Consider the following 27,007-nt stretch of genomic DNA (forward strand, 5'->3'; position numbering starts at 1 on the left):
TCGACATACATCTGGGTTCTTTCTTGCCTTCTCTGTTCTGACTTCAGTTCTGAACTTTGCCCACTCCCCACATTCTGCTTCACACTGTCCCATTGGTCTCCATCCCACTCAGTAATACCGTGACACTGTCTGCCTGTCGGACAATGCACTCTCTCACTCAATCAACATCAGGGAACTCTTTACAAACTGGAACAATCACAGATTGAGAACACCACTGAAAAGAGACAGCAATTAATGTATTTTTACATATAACCCATAACTAATTATTTAAATGAATAAGAATTCTGAATCAATCTATATATATATATAACAGAAGCAGGGGTCTTTCACACCAGACAAGCCTCAAGATGCAGACTGTGCTGGCAGGGACAGCAAACACTGAAAAGTACAACCAAGTTGCAGGAATTGTCGACAGGAACATCTGCACTGAGTATGGATTGAACGTTCCCAATTCCAAATGGGAAACACCCAAGAAGGTAGTGGAGAATGACAGAGCCAAGATCCCGTGGGACTTCCAAATGCAGACTGATGAGCAGGTAAGACACACAAAAATTGCTGGTGAACGCAGCAGGCCAGGCAGCGTCAATAGGAAGAGGCACAGTCGACGTTTCGGGCCGAGACACTTCATCAGGACTAACTGAAAGAAGAGATAGTACGTTACTGGCCAACCGACCAGACATAATAATACTGGACAAGGAAGAGAAGAAAGCAATAGTAATAGATCTGGCAATCCCAAGTGACAGTAACACCAAGAAGAAAGAATATGAGAAGCTGGAGAAATACCAGGGCTTGAAAGAGCAGATAGAAAAGACGTGGGAAGTGAAAGCCAGAGTAATCCCAGTGGTGATAGGAGCACTCGGGGCTGTGACACCTGGGCTGGGAGACTGGCTCCAACAAATCCCAGGAACAACATCTGAGATCTCGGTCCAGAAGAGTCCACTACTAGCAACAGCAAGGATACTGCGCTGAACCATCAAGCTGCCAGGCCTCGGGTAGAGGGCCCGAGATTGAGGGAAAATACACATTGACGCCACTCATAAGGGTGAGAAAAATTACGTGTGTGTGTGTACATATATATATATATAATATACCATAGTCGATGGAGTGCTTGAATACCCCCAAGTCCTTACCCAACTGAGCGCTCAAATCTCCCTGAGTCCTTACCCGATGGAGTGCTCGAATCTGGTGTGAGTGGCCCCGGGATACACAAAGTGTGCCCCTCCGAGCTGCTTAATGAAGCGGAGACGCTGGAACTGCGGCGTGTCTATGATGCGGACGAGCAGTGGGTGCACCTCAATCTGGCCATGGATCGGGTCGTTGAACACCTGTGGGGGGATTGAAAGGTCTCTGCTCACATCACAAGGCACCATTCTGTCCCTCTGTCGAAGAAAATGCCTGACCAATTGGGTACTGTCAGTATTTTGTGTTGTAAGGGGTTCTTCTTTTACGTTACTGTGAAGGCTGACAAAATGGCTTCTTTGTTATGTTATAATTAAAATGGCTTTTCTGTAATAATGATTGCCATGTAAGGAGTTTTTTTTCTCTCTCTCTCTCTCTCTCTACTTGTTTGGGTTATATTATTGATAAGAGGACGAACGAACCAATTGGGAAAGATGTTATTCTTTCATCTGTGTCTGTAAGCTATTATGTTTTGCGGACTTTGAGGGAGAAGGCGCGATGCGGACAGAGAGAGGAGGCGCTATGCTGTGACCCTGGGCAGCGGGACCGACCCTGGGCAGGAGTCCGAGGCCCAGGGTCTTCGGCAAGGAGAGGAGACGAAGACAGACTCGTGTGGAGAGACTGGGCGACCACTGTGGTTGGTCCCAGGTGGTGGGTCGAGGGGGTCGGAGGGGATTGAATGATGGAAAGAAGACTCGGTTAATCGAGCTCCAACTGTTGTGCACAAAGTGGTTGAACTTTGATAAGTTTGGCACCTTTTATTTTCCTTTTATATTTTATCTCTTTTAATTACATAGTTCCAGCAAGATGTATAAAGTGTAATCATTTAATCGCATATGGTGTATTGTCTGTTATTTGGCGGGGTGGGATACATCACACAGCATCCACACAAACTTGATTATCCAGTTTGGCAGGGCCGAAGGCTGCTCCCCCTGGACGAAAGTGAGTTGAGCGAACCTGAGGCGAACCAGTGTTTTATTCCACTGAACTTGCGGATACAATATCATGAAACTTTTGGATCTCTCTTTTTCTCAACAGAATACAGATCAGAGTCAATATATCGGGTTTACGTCCCACTGATCACTCTATATCACCAGTAATCTGTGTCACAGACCTGAAACACTGACCATCTCTTCTCACAGATATTGCCTTGTCCTTCTGAGTTTTCCCACCATTTTTTGTTTCTGCAACAGAATCCTCAATTTCTTCACTTGCAGACCACAGTCTGTTCGGAATGGCAACAGTCACCATCAGCACAGGCGCACCACAAGGCTGTGTGTTTAGCTCCCAGTTTTTCTCACTTTAAAGCTATGATTGTGTGGCTAAGCACAGTTCTAAACGAGTATTTAAGCTTACTGACGGCATTGCTGTTGTTGGCAGAATTAACGGTGGAGATATGGAGACAGGGAATGATTGAAAATCTCGTAAATGGTGCCATAGCAACAACCTCTCACTAAATGCCAGTATAACTGTTGTGATGAATATTGACTTCAAGAAGAAGTTGGAGGTCCATGAGCCAGTCCTCATCAGGAATCAGAGGTGGGGGAAGGGGCAGTAGCTTTAAATGCCTCGGCATTATCAAATCAGAAAATTTGTCAAGGATTTTGTACTTTAACTGTTGTTAATTTATTTGCGTTAATATAACTTGCACACAACACATAAGATAACATGTATTGTGTTGTGCCCTTTGGTGGAGGAATGTTGTTTCATTTGGTGGTATACATGTATATATATATGGCTGCATGACAGTAAACCTGAACTTGAACCAGATTTGTTATGTCATCTAAAATTTCGACAAACTTTTATAGATGCAAGGTAGAAAGTATTCTAGCTGGCTACATCACGGACTGGTTTAGAAACACCAATGCCCAGGAATGGAGATATCTACAGACATGCCCATCAGAGGCAAATCCCACCCACAATTGATCACATTTACATGGAGCGCTGCCAAAAGAAAGCAGCATCCATCATCAGGGACCCCCATCATCCAGGCCATGCTCTCTTCTCACTACTATAATTGGACAGGAGGTACAAGGGCCTGAGGTCCCATGCCATCAGGTTCAGGTACAGTTATCACTCTACAACCATCTGGCTCTTGAACTGGTGTGGGAATCTGCACTCACCAAAACTCTGAACAGATTCTACAATTGACAGACACACATTGTTCTCAGTATTAGATATATATATTATACTTTCACAATAGTTGTAGGTCATTCTTTGATTATGTATAGTTTTTCATAAATGCTCTTGCATTGCTTTATTTTCCTCATGAAAATGAATTTCAAGGTAGTAAATGGTAACATATGCACTTTCATAATAAAATTTTACTTTTAATTACTTTATCTTTAGTTCTATCTATTCTATATTTCCATAAGAGCATAAGCGGTAAGAGCAGAATTAGGCCATTTGGCCCATTGAATTATTTCATCATGGCTGATCCATTTCCCTTTCAGACCCAATCTCCTGCCTTCTCCTCATATCCCTTCATGCCCTGACTAATTAAGTATCTATCAAACTCTGCCATAAACGTACCCAATGAATTGTCTTCTTGCGACAGCAAATTCCACCAATTTACTACTCCCCTGTTTTAAGAAATTCCTCCTCAACTCTGTTCTAAATGGATGTCCCTGTTTCTGAGGCTGTGCCCTCTGGGCTTTGACTTCCCCACCATAGGAAGCATCTTCTCTATCCTCTCTATTGAGTCCTTTCAACATTTGATAGGTTTCAACCATATCCCCACTCATTCTACTGAATGCCAGTGAGTTCAGGCCCAGAGCCATCACAAGCTCTTCATATGATAAGCCTTTCAATCCCGGAATCATTTTTCTGTACCTCTTTGAACCAATGACAGCACATCCTTTATCGGATAAGGGGTTCAAAACTGCCCACAATACTCCAAGTGAGACCTCACTGGTGTCCTATAAAGCCTCAACATTACATCTTTGCTTACATATGCTAGTCCTCGTGAAATGAATGCCGACATTGCATTTGCCTTTCTCAACATCAACTGGACCTGCAAATAAACCTTTTGGGCAATCTTGCACAAGGACTCCCAAATACCTTTGCACTTCAGATGTCTGAATTTTCTCTCTTCTTGGAAAAGAGACTATACTTTGATTTCTTCAGCAAAAACACATGAACATACATTTCCTGACACTTGCAGACTATTGCAAGAAACGTAAGATTGTTGTAATAGCTGATTTTAACTTTCCAGACATTGACTGGGATTCCCATATGGAAAAAGGACTAGATGAGATTGTGTTTGTCAAATGTGTTCAGGAAAGGTTTCTTAATCAGTACATAGAAGTCCCAATGAGAGAGTGTGCAATACTTGATCTGCTATTAGGGAATGAGACAGGGCAGGCCACAGAAGTTTATGCAGGTGAACACATTGCATCTAGTGATAAGAATACCATTAGTTTCAATGTAAATATGCAAAAAGATAGGTCTGGTGCATGGGTTGAGACTATAAATTGGAGAAAGGCCAGTTTTGGTGGTAATCAGAAAGGATCCGGCAAGCGTGGATCGGATCAGGTTAATCTCTGGCAAAGGTGTATTTGTTACATGGGAGGACTTCCAAAGTGAAAATTTAAGATTACAAAGCTTGTATGTGCCTGTCAGAATAAAAGGTGAAGATAACAGGTGTAGGGACCTTGGTTTTCAAGAAATATTGAGGCCCTGGCTAAGAAATAAAAGGAGGTGCATAGCTGCTATGGGCAGGTAGGAACAAATGAGGTGCTTATGCAGTATAAGAAATGCAAGAGAACACCTAAGAAGGAAATCAGGAAGGCTAAAAGAAGGCATGAGGTTGTCTAAGCAGACAAGGTGAAGGAGAATCCTAAGGGATTCCACAGGTATGTTAAGAGCCAAAGGATTGCAATGGACAAAATCAGTCCTCTAGAAAATCAGAATGGTAACCCCTGTGTGGAGCCAAAGGAGATGGGGGAGGTCTTAAATGCAGTTTTTGCATCTGCGTTTACTCAGGAACCCAATATGGAGTCTATAGATGTCAGGCAAAATGGTATCAACCTCATGGACTCTATACAGATTGCAGAAGAGGAGGTGTTTGCTGTCTTGAGGCAAATTAGTGTAGATAAGTCCTCAAGGTCTGACAAGGTGTTTCCTCGAACCCTTTAGGAGGCAAGTGCAGAAATTGTTGTGACCCTGGTAGAGATATTTAAATCATCCTTAGAGACAGGTGAGGTGCTGGAGGATTGGAGAATAGCCAATGTTGTTCTGCTGTTTAAGAAAGGCTCTAAAAATAACCAAGGAATTATAGGCAGCCAACCAGAAAAGGCTCCTGTTATTCTTACTCTTTACCTCCTCCCAATCAACCAATGCTCTAACCATGCTTGTACCTTTCTTGTAATACCATGGGCTCTTAACTTGTTAAGCAGCCTTATGTGTGGCATCTTGCCAAGGCCTTCTAAAAATCCAAGGACATAACATCCACTGATTTTCCTTTGTCTATCCAGCTTGTTATTTCTTCAAAGAATTCCAACAGATTTGTCATGCAAGATTTCCCTTGTGGAAACCATGCTCACACATGCCTGCAACCACCCGAAAACCACATCCTTATCAATCAACTCAGAAGAGATCCCAATGGTTCATACTTCTGAACCCCTGCCCCCTCACCAGTTACACAGCCGTGCATTCATTTGTCAAATCATCCTATTCTTACCCTCACTGGCATGTGGCACTGGCAGCGATTCCGAGATTACTATCCAGGAGGCCATGTTACTCAGCTTTCTATCTCGCTCCCTAAAATCTCTCTCGAGGACCTCCTCACTTTTCAGACCTACACCATTGGGGCCAATATGTACAAAGACTTCTGGCTGCTCGCTCTCCCCCTTTAGAATGCTGTGGACCTGATCCAAGACATCCCTGACTGGGCACCTATACCGTGTCTATTCCCCTAGCTATGGACTCTGCTATTATCACCATTGCAGTCCTCTTCACCTCTCTTCTCTTCTGAGTCACGGCACCAAACTCTGTTAGAGACCCAGTTACTGTGACTCCCACTGGGGTCTGTCCCCATCAACAGTATCCAAAGTGATATACCTATTATTGAGAGGAACAGCCACAGGGGTACTCTGCACTGACTGCCCATTTCCCATCCTGCTCCTGGTAGTCACCCAGTTACCTGCCTCCTGCAACTTGGAGTGACAACCTCCCTGTAGCTCCTCTCACTTCCTCAGTCTCCCGTATGAGCCAAATGTCATCGAGCTGCAGCTCCAGTTCCTTAACACATTCTCTGAGGAGCTGCAGCTCGGTGCAACTAGTGCAGATGTGGTTATCCAGGAAGCTGGAGGTCTCCCAGAATTTCTACATCTCACACAAAGAACAAAACACAGCCCCTGGAGCCATCCTCACGGACTAACTGTGTCCTAACAGACGAAGAATGAACATGGTCTCCTGGGGAGGAACAGCTTCCACATTCTCATTCGCATCACCTTGTCTGACCCTTTCCAATATTCTTACCAATGGAAATGTCTTTTCTGTCAAATCTCTTCATTTACAAAAACTCCATCCATGTCACCCTCTCTGGGGTAATGAGCCCCTGCTTTGGCTGACAGTTTGACTTTCTCTGGATAATGCACCTTATCAGCCCCTTACTCATCCCTAGACGCCCATAAACTTCAACCAGCTTCTAACCTGCTTTAAACCTCAGCACTTGTGTGACTGAACTAGAATAAAAATTAACGGAAGCTTGGTGACGATTTCATGCCTCTGACAGATGCATTATCTTACCTTTCCTTCAGCATTGATCATACTGTTCCTGAATTTGTCTTGATCTCTCAAGAAGCTAGATGAAAAATGTAACCGTAACTCGAGTAGTTACTGTTATCTCTCTGGTACCGAGTAGATCTTGAACACCTGCAGAACTTCTTGAACAAGTCAGCAAGGTATGCAGAAATAGCTTAAAGCACATGATGACATCAACTTAAGAACTGGTTCTTGTAGCAGCGATTACAAGTTGCCAAGTTATGAGGAAATGTAAACACTGAGAACTACTGACAAAACAAACTTCATTCTTGCTGTTGTTTAAAGGGCTTCTATTTAAACACATCAGGAATGAGGCAGAGCAGGTGGATAGGACAATGTTTGTGGAACAAGTTTCTCTGAAACTGTGAGCTATGGTAATAATCACCGGCTGTACTGGATCAGACAATAAGTGTTGGAACCACTTCTTTTCATGCTGTATATGAATGATTTAGATGATGGAATAGGTGGCTTTGTTGCCAAGTTTGCAGATGATACAAAGAGTGGTGGAGGGGAGGGTAGTGTCGAGGAAACAGGTAGGCTGCAAAAGAACTTGGACAGATTAGGAGAATGGGCAAGAGAGTGGCAAACGAAATACAATGTTGGAAAATGCATGGTCATGCACCGGTAGAAGAAATAAATGTGCAGACTATTTTCTAGATGGGGAGAAAATCCAAAAATCTGAGTTGCAAAGGGACTTGGGAGTCCTTGGGCAGAACACCCTAAAGGTTAACTTGCAGGTAGAGACGGTGATGAGGAAGCAAATGCAATATTAGTATTCATTTCAGGAGGTCTAGAATACAAGAGCAGGGATATAATGCTGAAGCTTTCTAAGGCACTGGTGAAGCCTCACCTTGAGAATAATGAATAGTTTTGGGCTTCTGATCTCAGAAAAAATGTGCTGGCATTGGAGAGTGTTCAGAGGAGGTTCACAAGGATGATTCCGGGATCAAAACGGTTATCATACGAAGAATGTTTGATATCTCTGGGTGTGTACTCGCTGGAATTTAGAAGGCTGTGGGTATCTCATTGAAACTTTTCAAATGCTGAAAGGCCTAAACAGAGCGGATGTGGAAAGGATGTTTCCCATGGTGGGGGAGTCTAGGACAAGAAGGCACAGCCTCAGGATATAGGAGTTTCCATTTAAAACAGAGATGCAGAGAAATTTCGTTAACCAGAGGGTGGTGAATTTGTGGAATTTATTACCACAGGCAGCTCTGGAGTGGGGCTGAGGAGGGGAAAAAAAGGATCAGCTATGATTGAATGGTGGAGCAGACTCGAAGAGCCAAATGGCCTACTCTGCTTCTTTGCCTGATTGATTATGAGCTGGGCATGGAGCAGTGGTGGGGGATCACTGCTGGTATAGTGATCATAGACAGATTATGGTGTGAAACCAGCATCACTTTGCATATTAGAACAACGGACCATCTTGTGAGCTCTGAGTGCAAACACAACAATATAATTCTTCTCTTGGTATGGTGCCACTGGTAACTTTGTGTATGTTCAAATTCCTGATTAGCATAATAAATCACCAATAACATTCTGATAATACAGATTTTAATAAAATAGAATCTACATCGTAAGAGCCTACAATCTGACTTAGTAAAATAACTGGCTGACTGTTGGAGTTTGTGATCTGCTGTTCAGCGCCTGGTGGTGCATTTTCAGGCTGATTGAGTGATCTGGTGCTTTGCTGTCTTCGAGAGTGTTCCGTGATGCTTCAAGTGAAGCCTGGAAATGGGGCGTGAGCCCATGATCGATTCCATTTCTCGCTGACCTCCCAGGTTAAAGTGCTGAGAAAGATTGCAATAATTAAGGCGGGTGCAGACAATGCGTGGGTGCTCAGCGTGCCTACCAGCCTCTTGCTCGCTGCTCCGAGAGGAAAGTGTCAGTGTGTGACCCTCTCTCTCTCTCACACTGCATTCGAATAATCTCTCTCTCCCTCGTTGCTGTCGGGGGGATGGTACTTCAGCAAGGTTTAGTGGCCACACATTTTAATTCCACATCCCATTCCCATTCTGACATGTCTATCCACGGCCTCCTCTACTGTAAAGATGAAGCCACACTCAGGTTGGAGGAACAACACCTTATCTTCCGTCTGGGTAGCCTCCAACCGGATGGCATGAACATCGACTTCTCTAACTTCCGTTAATGCCCCACCTCCCGCTCGTACCCCATCCGTTATTTATTTTTATACACACATTCTTTCTCTCACTCTCTTTTTTCTCCCTCTGTCCCTCTGACGATACCCCTTGCCCATCCTCTGGGTTCCCCCCCCCCGCCCCGTCTTTCTCCCCGGACCTCCTGTCCCATGATCCTCTCATATCCCTTTTGCCAATCACCTGTCCAGCTCTTGGCTCCATCCCTCCCCCTCCTGTCTTCTCCTATCATTTTGGATCTCCCCCTCCCCCTCCCACTTTCAAATCTCTTACTAACTCTTCCTTCAGTTAGTCCTGACGAAGGGTCTCGGCCTGAAACGTCGACTGTACCTCTTCCTAGAGATGCTGCCTGGCCTGCTGCGTTCACCAGTAACTTTGATGTGTGTTGCAAGGTTTAATCAACGTGGTTTGTGGGTTGGACTCTGTAGTTCACGTTATGATGTGTTTCTGGTTTCTGGCTGCTCCTAGTCTGTTGCTAATTCGGGCAATTTTGAATCAGGGCGGCCTGCACATAGTGAACACGGAGCTGAACTGAATATGTCGTTTACGTGATTTGTTTTTTAATATGTGTGTGGAGGGGGTGCTGGCCACCTGTGGGGAAGATGGAACTCAGAGCTGTATACTGTCTACAGAGAAACAGAGAAAATCTACAGCACAATACAGGCCCTTTGGCCCACAAAGCTGCACCAAACATGTATTTACTTTAGAAATTACCTAAGGTTACCCATAGCCCTCTATTTTTCTAAGCTCCAAATACCTATCCAGGAGTCTCTTAAAAGACAACCCTGTCATTATAACACCGTTCCAGAATCTGTCTCCCTATCTGTTCCTCGATGTCCCTGTTACTATTGGTTGGTCTATAAAAAGCACCCAGTAGAGTTATTGACCCCTTCCTATTTCTAACTTCCACCGCAGAGACTCAGTAGACAATCCCTCCATGAGTTCCTCCTTTTCTGCAGCCATGGCATGATCTCTGATCAACAGTGCCATACCCCCACCTCTTTTGCCTCCCTCCCTGTCCTTTCTGTAACATCTAAAACCTGGCACTCTAATTAACCATTGTTGCCCCTCAGCCATCCAAGTCTCTGTAATGGCCACAACATCATAGCTCCAAATACTGATCCACGCTCTAAGCTCATCCGCTTTCAATCTTTTCAATACACACTTTCAAAATAAATGTACTTTTAATCTCTGATTTGCTGAATCAACTGTAAATGTTATCCTATAATCCTTCATTTGCATTCTTGTCTTGATATGCCAAATGGCTCTGGTCCTATGCAGTGCAAAGGGGAGAAATGCTGCTCAAAGTGTTTCCTTGCCTGTGTTGATTAAACACTATTTGTAATCTGTCTTTGCACAGACATTATCTGCAACTATTGCCTTGCTGTACCTTCCACACTCCTCCCTTTTGTTCTGTAAAGGACAACTCAAATCTTATTGAATCTCAACAGCACAGTCTCTGAAACCCTGTGACAGTTTCATCAGGGGCAGTTAACTGTTGGATTGTGATGGAGGTGGCTGCTGTGTGGGCCATCACTGTACAGAGTGCTCTCAGGCAAGATATTAAAGCAAATATCACAACTAGCAGGAATTGGAACAGAGTTCACAGCCTCAGGATAGTGGGATGTCGCTTTAGGACAAAGATGAAGAAGAATTTGTTTAGCCAGAGGGCAGCAAATCTGTAGAATTCATTACAGATGTCTGTGGAGCCCAAGTCATTGGGTATATTTAATGCAGAGGTTTATAAATTCTTGATCATTGAGGGTGTCCAGGGAGAAGGAAAGAGAATGGTGTTGAGAAGGATAATAAATAAGCCATTATCAAATGATGGAGCAGACTCAATGGGCCAAATGGCATATTTCTGCTCTTATGTCTTATGGCCTTCCAGTCTTATGGAGTAAGGCATCGACTCGCAGCAGTTTGGTATCTTGATCAGCAGCCAATTGTAGATTGGAAGTGTGACGTGATGTAACTCACACAGGTTTGCTGAGTGAGTATATAAGGCATCGACTCGTGGCAGTTTGGTGTTTTGAGCAGTGGCCGATTGATGATTGGGATTGATTATCAAGAACAAACTAAAAGAAGGCAGGGCAAGTGGAGCGGCCATTGTTGGAGTGGACAGTGTTAGAGTGGGGATTTTGAGCCTTTAACTCTTTGAGGCATCAATGAGGAGAGACTTGAGCGAGAGAAAGTGAAAAGCTGTAGGTACAGTAGGGATGCCAAGCAGGATAGTTGAATGCTCCACTTGTGGGACGTGGGAAGACGGGAGACGTCCCGTGTCCCTGACAACTGCATCTGTGAGAAGTGCATCCAACTGCAGCTTCTAACATGCCGCTTTAAGGAGTTGGAGCTGGAACTGGGTGAACTCCAGATCAATCGGGATGCTGACGGGTGATAGTTGGGACATATGGAAACGTGGTTACACCCAAGGTGCAGGTCACAGGAAACTGGGTGACTGTCAGGAAGTGGAAAGGTGTTAACCAGCCAGTGCAGAGTACCCTTGTGGCCATTTCCCTCAACAATAAGTATATCACTTTGGATACTGTTGAGGGGGATGGGGGCTATTACCTAGCAGAGGAAATTCACAGCGGTCAGGTCTCTGGCCCCTGAGTCTGGCTCTGTGACTCAGAAGGGAAGGGGGGAGCAAAGAGGTGACTGTGGTGATAGGCAAGTTGTTAGTTAGGGGACAAGAAAGGAGATCTTGTAGACAAGAATGATATGTTGCCTCCGGGGTGCCAGGGCCCAGGACATCTCAGATTGAGTCCTCAGCATTCTTACGTGAGAGGGTGAACAGTCAGAGGTCATCGTCCAGGAAGTAGAAATGACACGGGCAGGAAGAGTGAAAAGGTTCTGCAAAGTGAGTCCAGGGAGTAGGGTGCTACATTAAAGGGCAGGACCTCCAGGGTTGTGATCTCAGGATTGCTACCCATGTAAAGTTCTCATGAGGACAAAAAAGAAGATATTACAATTTAATGTGTGGCTAGAAGTTGGTGTAGGAGGGAGGGCGTAAGATTTTTGGATCATTGGGCTCTCTTCCAGGAAAGGTAAGACCTGTACAGAAGGGATGGTTTGCACTTGAACTGGAGGGGGATGAATATCCAAGTGGGAAAGTTTGCTCGTGCTGCACGGTGGGAGGGGAGCGGGGTGTAAACTAGAGTTGCAGGGGGACAGGAACCAGAGTGCCAGAACAGTTAGTGGAGACGTTATTTGAGAGAGATGGGAACCAGCATTGGGAATGGAAAAAGAGAGGAGCGTTAAGGGATGAATTACCAGACTAGCTTGAATTCCTCGTTCTGATTGTTTGCAAAGACCTGTTCTCCATGCTATTCCTAATTGACAGGGTACAGGTATCCTTTCTAAAACACGTACTTTGCTCAGTGGTCTGAGGGAAGGAATGATTCCTGCTGAATAATGTTTTCACTTTCAACTCTCTGCAGTCTGAATAATGGTTTCACTTTCAATTCTCTGTACACTCTCAGATGAAAAGTTGGCACAACCCTGTCCTATCTGACAAAGGGTGTGACTTGTGAAACCTGTAGTCATTTGGGGAGGGGTGGGTGGGGCATTAATGAACTGACAGGAGGAATGAAGCTTCACAGCAGAGAGAGTTGTTGGATTAAACTGTAGAATAGTTATTTAACTTGATATTTCTTGTAGTTTAACTTTACTATGCTTGGTTAATTTTTGATGTAATCACCAATATATATGTAATAGTTCAACTAATTTTCCAGTAATTACAGTACAGCTGCCTCAACATTTTTCTAGAAACTTCCCAGTTTTAGTAGCGGGTGTCACATTGGTTAAATCTGGCAATCTTAATGGCTAACTGTTACCAATGAAATTTCTGTTATCTCCGTCTGGTATGAGAAGACCATGACTAATTTTTAGTCTTCTCTCCTTCTTCTGTTTCTCTTGACACTTCTTCTTTCCTCTTGTAATATACAATAAAACAGCCATGAGCAACAAATTTTATGCCCCGTTCTTGACTTCTGAAGAACCTTTGCATCGCAACACAGCCAAGAATATTTCTCTGAAGTGTGAGGCAGCAGGGAGAAAGGTGGAATCCTCATCTCCTTGTTTATCTGCACTTGAGGATTCATGGGTTCCATATTTGTTGTTTTTGTTAAGTACCATCAAGTCACCATTGACTCATGGTGACCCTACGGCTGGTTGGCAATGTTGCAATGCTGGCATTTATTTCATCGGGAAGCGAATATAAAAACAAGGAGATAAAGTTGAAGCTTCCTAAGATACCAGTCAGTTCACACTTGGAGTACTGTCAACAGTTTTGGGCCCAATATCTCAGAAAGGATGTATTGGAGAGAGTCCGCAGGAGGTTCACAAGGATGAATGTGGGAATGAAAGGGTTTACATACGAGGAGCATTTGGCAACTTTGGGCCTATACTTACTGCAACTTAGAAGAATGTGTGGGAATCTCGTGGAAATCTATCGTGTGGTGAAAGGACTAAATAAGGTGGATATGGAGAGGATGTTTCCTGTGGTGGAGGTATCCAGAACTAGAGGGCACAGCCTCAAAACTGAGGGGCGACCTTTAAGAACAGAAGTAAGGAACAAGTATTTTACCCCAAGTGTGGTGAATCTGTTGAATGCTCTGCCACAGGCTGCAGTGGAGGCCAAGTCCGTGGGTATATTTAAAACAAAATTTGATGGATTCCTGATTGGTCGGGCATGAAGGGATATGGTGAGGAGGAAGGTGTATGGGGTGGATGGGGTCCAGGTCAGCCATGATGAAATGGCGGAGTGGACCCATGGGCTGATTGGCCCAATTCTGCTCCTATGTCTTATGGTCTTATGGAATTTGAAGCTGCTCACCCTTTCGTTCCTGACTGCTCGATGAGGATTATTAGATACATAAAAAACCTACAGCACAATACAGGCCCTTTGGCCCACAAAGTTGTGCTGAACATGTCCCAACCTTAGAGATTACTAGGCTTACCTATAGCCCTCTATTTTGTTAAGCTCCATGTACCTATCCAAAAGTCTCTTAAAAGACCCTATGGTATCCGCCTCCACCACCATTGCCGGCAGCCCATTCCACGCACTCACCACTCGCTGAGTAAAAAACTTACCATATAACCATATAACAATTGCAGCACAGAAACAGGCCATCTCAGCCCTTCTAGTCTGTGCCGAACTCTTACTCTCACCTAGTCCCACCGACCTGCACTCAGCCCATAACCCTCCATTCCTTTCCTGTCCATATAGCTGTCCAATTTAACTTTAAACGACAACATCGAACCTGCCTCAACCACTTCTGCTGGAAGCTCATTCCACACAGCTACCACTCTCTGAATAAAGAAGTTTCCCCTCATGTTACCCCTAAACATTTGCCCTTTAACTCTCAACTCATGTCCTCTTGTTTGAATCTCCCCCATTCTCAATGGAAAAAGCCTATCCACGTCAACTCTATCTATCCCCCTCATAATTTTAAATACCTCTGTCAAGTCCCCCCTCAACCTTCTACATTCCAAAGAATAAAGACCCAACTTGTTCAACCTTTCTCTGTAACTCAGGTGATGAAACCCAGGTAACATTCTAGTAAATCTTCTCTTTACTCCCTCTATTTTGTTGACATCTTTCCTATAATTCGGTGACCAAAACTGTACACAGTACTCCAAATTTGGCCTCACCAATGCCTTGTACAATTTCAACATTACATCCCAACTCCTATACTCAATGCTCTGATTTATAAAGGCCAGCGAACCAGAAGCTTTCTTCACCACCCTATCCATATGAGATTCCACCTTCAGGGAGCTATGCACCATTATTCCTAAATCCCTCTGTTCTACTGCATTCTTCAATGCCCTACCATTTACCATGTATGTCCTATTTTGATTAGTCCTACCAAAATGTAGCACCTCACATTTATCAGCATTAAACTCCATCTGCCATCCTTCAGCCCACTCTTCTAACTGGCCTAAATCTCTCTGCAAGCTTTGAAAACCTACTTCATTATCCACAACTTCACCTATCTTAGTATCATCTGCATACTTACTCATCCAATTTACCACCCCATCGTCCAGATCATTAATGTATATGACAAATAACATTGGACCCAGTACAGATCCCTGAAGCACACCACTAGTCACCGGCCTCCAATCTGACAAACAGTTATCCACCACCACTCTCTGGTGTCTCCCATCCAGCCACTACTGAATCCATTTTACTATTCCAATATTAATACCTAACGATTGAACCTTCCTAACCAACCTTCCGTGTGGGACCTTGTCAAAGGCCTTACTGAAGTCCATATAGACAACATCCACCGCTTTACCCTCGTCAGCTTTCCTAGTAACCTCTTCAAAAAATTCAATAAGATTTGTCACACATGACCTTCCATGCACAAATCCATGTTGACTGTTCCTAATCAGACCCTGTCTATCCAGATAATTATATATACCATCTCTAAGAATACTTTCCATCAATTTACCCACCACTGACGTCAAACTCACAGGCCGATAATTGCTAGGTTTACTCTTAGAACTCTTTTTAAGCAATGGAACAACATGAGCAATATGCCAATCTTCCGGCACCATCCCCGTTTCTAATGACATTTGAAATATTTCTGTCAGAGCCCCTGCTATTTCCACACTAACTTCCCTCAAGATCCTAGGGATGATCCTGTCAGGACCCGGAGAATTATCCACTTTTATATTCCTTAAAAGCTCCAGTACTTCCTCTTCTTTAATCATCAAAGTTTCCATAACTTCCCTTCCTGTTTCCTTTATCTCACACAATTCAATATCCTTCTCCTTAGTGAATACCGAAGAAAAGAAATTGTTCAGAATTTCCCCCATCTCTTTTGGCTCCACACATAGCTGTCCACTCTGATTCTCTTCGGGACCAACTTTATCCCTCACTATCCTTTTGCTATTAACATAACGGTAAAATCCCTTGGGACTTATTTTCACTTTACTTGCCAAAGCAACCTCATATCTTCTTTTAGCTTTTCTAATTTATTTCTTAAGATTCTTTTTACATTCTTCATATTTCTCAAGCACCTCATTTACTCCATGCTGCCTATATTTATCGGGAGAAGATGGCAGTGCGAGGACAGTGCGCGCGGCCTCTTCAGTGATGAATATCTGTTATCTGTCAAGTAGGGGACCGTGCACAATTCTGATTTGATGGAGACAGACGTGAGTGCAAAGCAGAACATCTGGAAAATTTCTGAAATGTCTGCTTTGCTACTGCTGCTACTGCGTGGTAATCGGAATCTCTGGAGCTGAAGGCCTCGAAATCCTCGGTTTTGCGTGTTTCAGTGGCCGGGGAGAGGTCGAAGGCGCTCGGCAGAGGATGGCATTCGGGAGGCTGTATCGGAGAGGCTGCTCAGAAGCTTGGAGTTTTCGGACGGATGGACTCAGGGTCGGCCGTGGTCGGCTGCTTCCAAGGTATCGGGAAGTTGACAGTGCCTGGAGGTTTATGGCAGAGAGTTTCTCCCTTTTGCTGCTGCTATCGGGGACTCGGAAGTCGATCGACTCGGGGACTTTGAGACTTTTTTTACTGTGCCTGTGGACTGTTCTTCATCAAATTATGGTATTGCTTTGCAATGCTGTAACTATATGGTATAATTATGTGGATCTGTCAGTGTTAGTCTTTGGTTTGTCCTGTTTTCTGTGATATCACTCTGGAGAAACATTGTATCATTTCTTAATCATTTGTAGGTATCTCTCTTTTTCTGAACCAAGTTTCCAATATCCCTTGAAAACCATGGCTCTCTCAAACTTTTAACCTCTCCTTTCAACCTAACAGGAACATAAAGATTCTGTACTCTCAAAATTTCACCTTTAAATGACTTCTATTTCTCTATTACATTCTTCCCATAAACAAATTGTCCCAATTCACTCCTTCTAAATCCTTTCGCATCTCCTCAAAGTTAGCCCTTCTTCAATCAAAAATCTCAACCCTGGGTCCAGACCTATCTTTCTCCATAATTATATTGAAACTAATAGCATTGTGATCACTAGACCCGAAGTGCTCCCCAACACAAACCTCCGTCACCTGACCTATCTCATTCCCTAACAGGAGATCCAACACTGCCCCTTCTCTAGTTGGTACCTTTATGTATTGCTGCCAAAGACTATCCTGCACACATTTTACAAACTCCAAACCATCCAGCCCTTTTACAGTATGGGCTTCCCAGTCTATGTGTGGAAAATTAAAATCTCCCACAATCACAACTTTGTGCTTACTACAAATATCTGCTATCTCCTTACAAATTTGCTCCTCCAATTCACGCTCCCCATTTGGTGGTCTATAATACACCCCCATAAGAGTTACTACACCTTTCCCATTCTTCAATTCCACCCAATTAGCCTCCCTAGATGAGTCCTCTAATCTATCCTGCCAGAGCACCGCTGTAATATTTTCTCTGACAAGCAGTGCAACACCTCCCCTTCTTGTCCCTCCGATTCTATCACACCTGAAGCAATTAAATCCAGGAATATACACCTGACATCTCCTCTGTACCTCCTCCCCAGCACCTTAAACCTGTGTCCTCTTGTGGCAGCCATTTCAGCCCTGGGGAAAAAACCTCTGACTATCCACACGATCAATGCCTCTTATCATCTTATACACCTCTGTCAGGTCACCCCTCATCATCCATCGCTCCAAGGAGAAAAGGCCGTGTTCACTCAAGCTATTCTCATCAGGCATGCTCTCCAGTCCAGGCAACATCTTTGTAATCTCCTCTGCACCCTTTCTATGGCTTCCACATTCTTTCTGTAGTGAGGTGACCAGAACTGAGCACAGTACTCCAAGTGGGGTCTGACCAGGGTCCTATATAGCCTCAGTATTACCTCTTGGCTCTTAAATTCAATTCCACGAATGATGAAGGCCAATATACCGTATGGCTTCTTAACCACAGAGTCAACCTGCACAGCTGCTTTGAGCGTCCTATGGACTCGGACTCGAAGATCCCTCTGATCCTCCACACTGCCAAGAGTCTTACCATTAATACTATATCCTGCCATCATATTTGACCTACCAAAATGAACCACTTCACACTTATCTGGGTTGAACTTCATCTGCCACTTCTCAGCCCAGTTTTGCATCCTATCAATGTTCGGCTGTAACCTCTGACAACCCTCCACACTATTCACAACACACCCAACCTTTGTGTCATCATCAAACTTGCTAACCCACCCCTCCACTTCCTCATCCAGGTCATTTATAAAAATCATGAAGAGTAAGGGTCCCATAACAGATCCCTGAGGCACACCACTGGTCACCGACCTCCATGCAGGATATGATCCATCTACAACCACTCTTTGTGTTCTGTGGGCTAGCCAGTTCTGGATCTACAAAGCAATGTCCCTTTGGATCCCATGCCTCCTTACTCTCTCAAAAAGCCTTGCATGGGGTACCTTATCAAATGCCTTGCTGAAATCCATATGCACTACATCTACTGCTCTTCCTTCATCAATGTGTTTAGTCACATCCTCAAAAAATTCACTCAGGCTCGTAAGGCACAACCTGCCCCTGACAAAGCCATACTGACTATTCCTAATGATATTATACCTCTCCAAATGTTGATAGATCCTGCCTCTCAGGATCTTCTCCATCAACTTACCAACCACTGAAGTAAGACTCACTGGTCTATAATTTCCTGGGCTATCAGTACTCCCTTGCTTGAATAAGGGAACAACATCTGCAAACCTCCAATTCTCCTAACCTCTCCCGTCCTCATTGATGATGTAAAGATTATCGCCAGAGGCTCAGCAATCTCCTCCCTTGCCTCCCACAGTAGCCTTGGGTACATCTCATCCAGTCCCCGTGACTTATCCAACTTGATGCTTACCAAAAGCTCCATCACATCCTCTTTCGTAATATCTACATGCTCAAGCTTTTCAGTCTGATGCAAGTCATCACTATATCACCCAGATCCTTTTCTAAAGTGAATACTGAAGTAAAGTATTCATTAAGTACCTCTGCTAATTCCTCCGGTTCCATACACACATTCCCACTGTCACACTTGATAGGTCCTATTCTTTCACGTCTTATCCTCTTGCTCTTCACATACTTGTAGAATGCCTTGGGGTTTTCCTTAATCCTGCCCACCAAGACCTTCTCATGGCCCCTTATGGCTCTCCTAATTTCCTTCTTAAGCTCCTTCCTGTTAGCCTTTTCATCTTCTAGATCTCTAACATTGCCTGTGCCTTCCCACTCCTGAGGTCCATATTCAATTCGGTTGTATGTAGAAAGAGTCTTGGCAGATGGTATATAAATGGTCTACATAGGCCAGTTAACAACACCCCTCCACTCCTTTGGTTTAACCAAAAATTCCACTGCTGACCACCCAATAAGAACTGGACTATCCCTTCCTAATGTTCACATTCAATTAGATCGCAGTCTTGCGTGTATGGATGTACAGAAAGTCTAGGCAGGTGGTACAAATAGGGTACTGTGTAGGCCAGATAACAACACCATTCCACATCATTGGTTGAAGCTGAAGGTCCCATTTTAGAATGAAGGAGATAAGTATCACTAATGTGATTTGGAGAGTCATGAGTGATATAGACATTGCTCCTCCTGTTACTCAAATCAAGTCCCAGCTCACCTGGTTGCAGTAGAAGACTTCACTCTGCTCCTCAACCTCAGGGCTGGGGATTTATGCAATGTGTTCTAAGAAGGTTGATACCATCCTTCAAAGCATTTTCATTTACAAAAGTCATTTCTGTGCACAGTGCAGTTTCATACGCCCTTTACAACTCTGGTCTGGTTATCAAAGTAGAAAACAGAATCAAACTCTGTACATTTCAGGAGTATATTCAATAGCAACCCACCTTCTCAATGTATGGAGGCCTATGAAGCACAACCAACAACCTCTCTGGTTAGATGATAACACATTAATCTGTGAAAACTAAACTGACAAGTGTGTTAGTGTCATGATGCTTAGAATACACTAAACTTATCACAAGCAGTAATCAAAAAGTTTAGTTAGTCAGTCCTTGTCAAAAAGGGTTTTCTGGCCATTGGTTCTCTGCTTTGTGACACTGTTTTCTTAATGTGTGATGTGTGGATCCTCATCGGCTTCACTTGCACCTTCAGAGCAATGTACCTAGTTAGCTGTACTTAAAATGGGCCTTTCCACCAAGGCTCAAGGCAATGGTTTCGTCAGTTCGATCTCACCAGTATCCCATCTCCGGGCTGGTAGGTGTGACTCTCTAAAGCCAGTACAATCTTCTGGCCTTCAATACCTGTTAATGAAAACCTTTGAGTGTGTATCAGAGCCACACAATACAGCAACATGTTTTCACTCATGGTATGGATGTCATCTGTTTAACCCAGAGGGGAGGAGCAACTGGTAAGAGCATGAGGCATCCCAATACTTTCTCATTCACGGATAGGCCTGTCACATGACTGGGAGCACAGCACGTAGTCATGAGAACCAAATTCCACTGTACTGCTGTCACAAAGCAACAACATTCATGATGTTTACAAGAGAATAAACTTGAGTGTTTCCTTGAATGATGACAGTTTCTTGTTGGACTGTACTCTTGTGGTCAGTAGTAATTGGAACAGGAGTAGTCCATTTGGACCCTCAAACCTCATGATTGATCCGATTTTGGCCTCAGCCCCTTCACTTTCCACCCTGAGGCCAAAATCTATCTGAGCCTTGAATCTATTGAATGGCCAATTCCACAGGTCTCCAGGTAAAAAGTTCCAGAGATCCAGAAACCTCAGGGGGTGAAACAGTCCAGTTCACCGTCTTTAGAAGTAATTCACTTAATCTGACTGATTGTGTTAAATGACTCTGTCATCACTGCTACAACACAAGAACTGTACCAACAAAGTTACACACAATAAGATAGTGATCAGATTAAACGCAACTCTATTGATATTCCACAGTCATTAACTGTATTCCATAAGATTCAAGAAACAGGCAAAACATTAAAATATTGCACTGTTGACAAAGAAACCCCAATTAAAGGGTAAATGACTATATACGAAACAAGAGAAAATCTGCTGATACTGAAAATCCAAGCAACACACACAAAATGCCAGAGGAACCCAGCGGGCCAGGCAACATCTATGGAAAAAAGTAAAATCAACATTTGGGCACGAAACCCTGTTGAAGGTACATTTTTACAATGATCATATAACTTCGCTCATCTTAAACAGGGCTGACAGAGCCATGTGACCCAAAGTCAAATGTCCACTATCCAAAGTAAATTCAAATCAAAGTAAATTTATTTTCAAAGTCCCTATATGCCATTCTCATGAGATTCATTGACCAGCAAAGACTCCTCAAAGTGAGTCCCGAGGTTATATTTTCAGTTCAGTGTTGGATAACTTCACTCACCCTACCTCTGAACTGATTCCAAAACCTATGGACTCCCTTTCAAAGACTCTTACTCGTGCTCTCGACATTTACTATTATTGTTTTGTTTTCTTTTGTGTAGTTGCAGTACTTGTTGTCTTTTTCGCACAGGTTGTTTGTCAGCCTTTGCTGTATGCAGATTTTCATTGATTCTACTGTGTTTCTTCATCTTGACTGTGACTCTCTGCAAGAAAGTGATTCTGAAATGAAGAAAAAATATAAGGAAAAGGAGTGAAGTGACAATTACAGAAAACTTATATGTTCATACTACACTGAAATACCCCAAATGGGCATTTTTTGCAGTATTACATCCTGTGCCCCACCAGAGATAATACCCTCCCACTTCCCACAATAAATTGTGCAAACAGAATGGCAGAATCCATCCCCATCCCCATCCCCGCCCCTCCCCCTCCCCTCCCCCTCCTCCTCCCCTTCCCCATCCCACTCCCCCCTCCCTCCGCCTCCCTCCTCATCCCTCTCCCCCTCCTCCTCTCCCCCACCCCCTCCCTCTTCTCATATTTACTCATATTTACACAATAGAATTGAATTCACCGAGACGATTTGGGATCGGGCACGGGGAGTGATAATAACTTCAGGTCTCCACTAAATGTCAACAGGGTCATGGACAGCATAAACAGAGACATTACCAGCTCCTCAGTGATTGATTGTATACCACAATGTACTTGCATTGTCTACAAACCTGACCTGTTATTATTCAGACCACCCACAACATTCTTGTGTTGGCCAATCTGCACATTCTTCTTTCTCCCACATGCTTTGCCAAAGCAACTAAATGAACTTCCATGTGAATCTGGGAAAGGATGGAGTGGGGAGTGGTTGTCCAACGTTAATACCCATCAGGAATTATTAGTGGGGACCCCAGGTTTCCTAGTTGCAAGTCAATCACAGAATTAGTTCTGTCCTTCCAATTCCCCACATCCATGAAATTCACAAAAGCCCAAAATGTCTTTCATCTCTTAACTGTGGATTTACATTGGCAAGAGTCATTTCTGTGCACAGTGCAGTCTCATACTCCCTTCACAGCTCTAGTCTTCTTATCAAAGAAGTATACAGAATCAAAATCAGTACAATTCAGGGATATATTCATTGGCAACCCACCTTTTCAATGTATATAGGCCCTCGAGAGCACACCCAACAACCTCACCAGTTGATATGTGGCACAGTGATACCCTAGACAAAGAAAAGTGAAGTTTGTTAATATCATCTGTGCTTAGGCAGGAAGCAGAAACACTGAATATACAAAGATTATTGGAAGCAGTAATAATCAAACAATTCAGATAGTCAGTACTTGTCATCAGGTTTTTCTGGCAAATGGCTTCTTGGTTTGGTGGTACCACTGGCTTGACGTATGATGTGTGGATCCATATCAGCTTCGTTTAGACCTTCAGAGCAATATATCTAGTTAACATCACTTGAAATGGGTCTTCCCACCGAGACTTGAGACAATTCTTTCGTTGGCAGGATCTCACCAGCACCCCCTCTCCTTCCTGGTAGGTCTGACACTCTCTAGCGAGCACGATCTCCTGGACTTCAAGTACCTATTGATGGGAAACCTTTAATGGTTTGTATCAGTGTCACACAATGCAGCAACATGCTTTCACTCATGGTATGGAGGTCATGTGCTTAACCCAGAGGGGAGAAGCAACTGGTAAGAACATGGTACTATCACACATGGATTTAGGCCTGTTACGCAGTTTGGAGCACAGTGCATTCTGATGAGAGCCAGTGGAAGCCCCGCTGGCCACTTCAATCCAGTTTCCTCCAACAGTTTAGTCAACTTGTCTTTCAGGGTTCCATTCTGACTTTCAACTTCATTAGTAGATTGTGGGTGGTAAGGATAGGTGAAGTGATGCTTACCCTGCAAGACCTTTGTCAATTGCCTGTGCAGTGTGGCCATTATCATTTGAGGTCTACTCAGGGATTCCAAACGATAGATGAAATTCTCATGAGTAAAGGTTAGCAACACTTAAAGCATAATTTCTACTAGTTCGATAATTTCAACGATTTGTCCACCACACATCCACAGATTGTGAAGTGGCCATGGCGATAGAAAACCTTTAACATCCTGTCCCAAGTCCAGCTTCCCTTCAGGAACTGATACCGGAACGGGGATAAAAGACCTTTTTTGAGAAGATGGTAGTCTGTTTCCAATTATCAGAACTAACAGTAAATGCCTAAACAAATATGACTAATAGCAAGGTATGCTGAAAGTGTGGAAAGCACATGACAAAACCAACTTAAGAACTGGTTGATGTTGCAACCAGTAAAAGTTGTCAAGGTAAACACTGAGAACTACTTACAAGACAAACTTCATTCCTGCTTGTGTTTAAAGGGCTTCCAATTTAAACCCATATAGGAATGAGGCAGAACAGGAAAATGTTTTCCATGATAGCGTGCCATAAGAAATAGAACGAACACGTAGCTATGGTAATGAGCTCTGTGAGTGCAGGATTGCAAATTAATAGTCAGAGGAACTCAGCAGGTCAGGCAGCATCAAGTTCAAGTTCAGATTTATTGTCCTTCGACCATAGACAAGTCTACCACCGAATCCAGACCAAGGTGCTCAACACAGTACGTATAACTCACACGCAACACATAAGGTAATATTAGCACAAATAAATTAACAATTAATAAGGTGTATTTATGACACATGCCAAAAATATAACACTACTGGTGCTTCGTACGTGATGTGGTCTGGGTGGTGACAGGGAGGTCAGGAGTCTGACAGACTGGTGGAAGAAGCAGTTTCCCATCCAACAGTCAATGTCAATATGACACCTCCTGCCTGATGGTAGGTGGTCAAAGAGTTTCTTGGAAGGATGGGAGGAATATATATGCTGCGCTCCTGATAAATATCTTGGATATCTAAAATTAATGAATATTTGTGGACCTAATTAACAGTCAGAGAGCAGAAGAAACCTTTCTTCGTCATGCAGAGGTCTGAGCGTAAATATTTTGTGAACAGAACAAAGACGAACACAGGGCTGGGCTTGGGGCAGTTATGAGAAATCAGTAGTGTTGCGAAACTGAGCACATTGGCAGAGCAGGGAAGGGTCAGCTCAGGAGTTTTGTACTGAATGCAAAGACAACAATAGGTTTTCCCTCTTGGTATGATTGCCAATACAACTGAAATATCCACCCATGCTGAGTCAAGCGAGAGAGCATCAGAGACAGAAGTGACACACACCACTTTAACAAGTGACAAAGGGTGAGTGAACAATGGTGCACGAGTACGTTGATGAACTAATGGACCAATAAATATGTGTCCCGTGAAGCTTCAAGTACAGTTGAGCACAGAGATGAGGATTCCACCTTTCTTTCCGCTGCCCGTGTTTCATCGAAATTTTCTTGCTATGTTGGACCCTGAAGTTTCTGCGATTGAACAGTTCTTTAGAAGTCAAGAATAAGGCATAAGAATTATTGCTTATGGCTGTTTTATTGAGTGTTACAAGAGCAAAGAAAAAGAAGGAGAAGCTTTGAGACAAAAAGAGACCAGTCTAAAAATAAGTCATGGTCTTCTCAGACCATACTGAGTTAACAGAAACTCTATTGATCCCAGTTAACCAATAAGATAGCCAGATTAAAGTAATGTGACACTGTTCTGACTGTCATCAAAGTCATCAGAGAGACAATAAAGCTGCTGATAAAGAAATCTTTCTTCATTACAGGAAGCAGGCATTCTTTTGGAAACGCTCAAAGTAGAGCCTGTCAAATCCAAAAGTACATCAATGTAATCAAGGGCTAGATCCTCCAGATGTTTCTCATAACTACTTCTTTCACTTCTCTTAAGTCTTCTCTTTTTTTGAAACGTGTTTCTGCCACTGTTGGAGTCTGTATCCTATATTTTGGTGGAGTGTTTTTGGGCCTATTAGGTGATCCGGTGCTTTGCCGTCTCTGAGAGGATTCCGCGAGGCTTCAAGCGAAATGTGTGGCCTCAAGGCCAAGAAGCCTGGAGATGGGCACAAGCCCAAGGTCGGCTCCATTTCTCAACAATATTGCAGATTAAAACACTGAGAAATCATCGAGGTGAGAATGGAAGGCAAGCAGGTGTTCAGCACGATCTACCAGCCTCTCTCTCTCTCTAAGGAAATTCCTGTCTTCAAAATGGTCTTTCTCCATCAAAACTATTGGAGGATAGTGCCGGGCCTCTGGATTTTGGACAAGATTTAATCACTGCAGTTTGTACTTCTGGTCACATGGACCAGATGGTGAGCACCACAGGGTTTTGAAAGAGATGACTGAAGAGATTGGGGAGGCATTAGTAATGGTATTTCAATTGATGGGAAGATGTTGGAGTCGATCCTTAAGGATGTGGCTTTGGGGTAGTTGGAGGCATGTGATAAAATAGGCTGTAGTTGGCTTGGTTTCCTCAAGGGAAAATCTTGTCTGACAAATCTGTTAGAATTCTTTGAAGAAATAACAAGCAGGATAGACAAAGGAGAGTTGAATTGAATTGAATTGACTTTCTTCACATACACATGAAGTAAAAATCTTTATGTTACTTCTCCATCTAAATGTGTCATGTGCAATCATAGTAATTTATAATAATTTGTAATAAATAGAACATTCAATGTAATATAGAGTACACTCAAATCTACGTGAGTTCATCAGTCTGATGGCCTGGTGGAAGAATCTGTCCTGGAGCCTGTTGGTACTGGGTTTTATGCTGCTGTACTGTTTCCTGGATGGTAGCAGCTGGAATAGATTGTGGTTGGGATGACGTGGGTCCCCAGTGACCCTAAGGGCCCTTTTTACACACCAGTCCTTGTAAATGTCCTGAATCATGGGAAGTTCACAACTACAGATGTGCTGGGCTGTCCGCACCACTCTCTGCAGAGTCCTGCGATTAGGGGAGGTACAGTTCCCATACCAGGCAGTGATGCAGCCAGTCAGGATGCTCTCAATTGTGCCCCTGTAGAAAGTTTTTAGGATCTGGGGACCCATATCAAACTTCCTCAACCGTCTGAGGTGAAAGAGTCGCGGTTGTGCCTTTTACACCACACAGCTGGTGTGTACAGACCACGTGAGGTCCTCGGTGATGTGGATGCCAAGGAACTTGAAGCTGGTTATCCTCTCAACCCCAGATCCATTGATGTCAATAAGGGTTAGCCCATCTCCACTCCTGTAATCCACAACCAGCTGTTGATGTATAATTGGATTTTCTGAAGGCCTTTGACAAGATGGCACACATGAGGCTGCCGATAGTATTACAGGGAAAATTCTAGCATGCATAAAGCAGTGGCTGATTGGGTGGAGGCAAAGAGTGGGAATAAAGTGAGGCTTTTCTGGTTGGCTGCTGGTGACTAGTGGTGTTCAACAGGGGTCTATGTTGGGAACAATTCTTTTAACATTACATGTTAAAACTGCCCAGTGGATTATCAGCACCCAATTGCCCACCATTGAGAACATCTACCATAAATGCAACCTGGGCAAGAGGAAAAGCATTATCAAGGATGCATCTCACCCCAACCATGGACATTTCACTCTCCTGCCATCCGGTAGGTGCTACAGGAGCCTCCGCTCCCGTACCAGCAGGCACAG

General features: G+C 43.7%; 1 pseudogene; it reads right to left on the reverse strand.

Moving 5' to 3' along the window:
- Positions 1–27,007, reverse strand: part of LOC140210643 (deoxynucleoside triphosphate triphosphohydrolase SAMHD1-like) — a 90,923-nt pseudogene that overhangs the window by 43,262 nt on the left and 20,654 nt on the right.

Source organism: Mobula birostris, chromosome 2 (genome assembly GCF_030028105.1).
Source record: "Mobula birostris isolate sMobBir1 chromosome 2, sMobBir1.hap1, whole genome shotgun sequence".
Taxonomy (NCBI): domain Eukaryota; kingdom Metazoa; phylum Chordata; class Chondrichthyes; order Myliobatiformes; family Myliobatidae; genus Mobula; species Mobula birostris.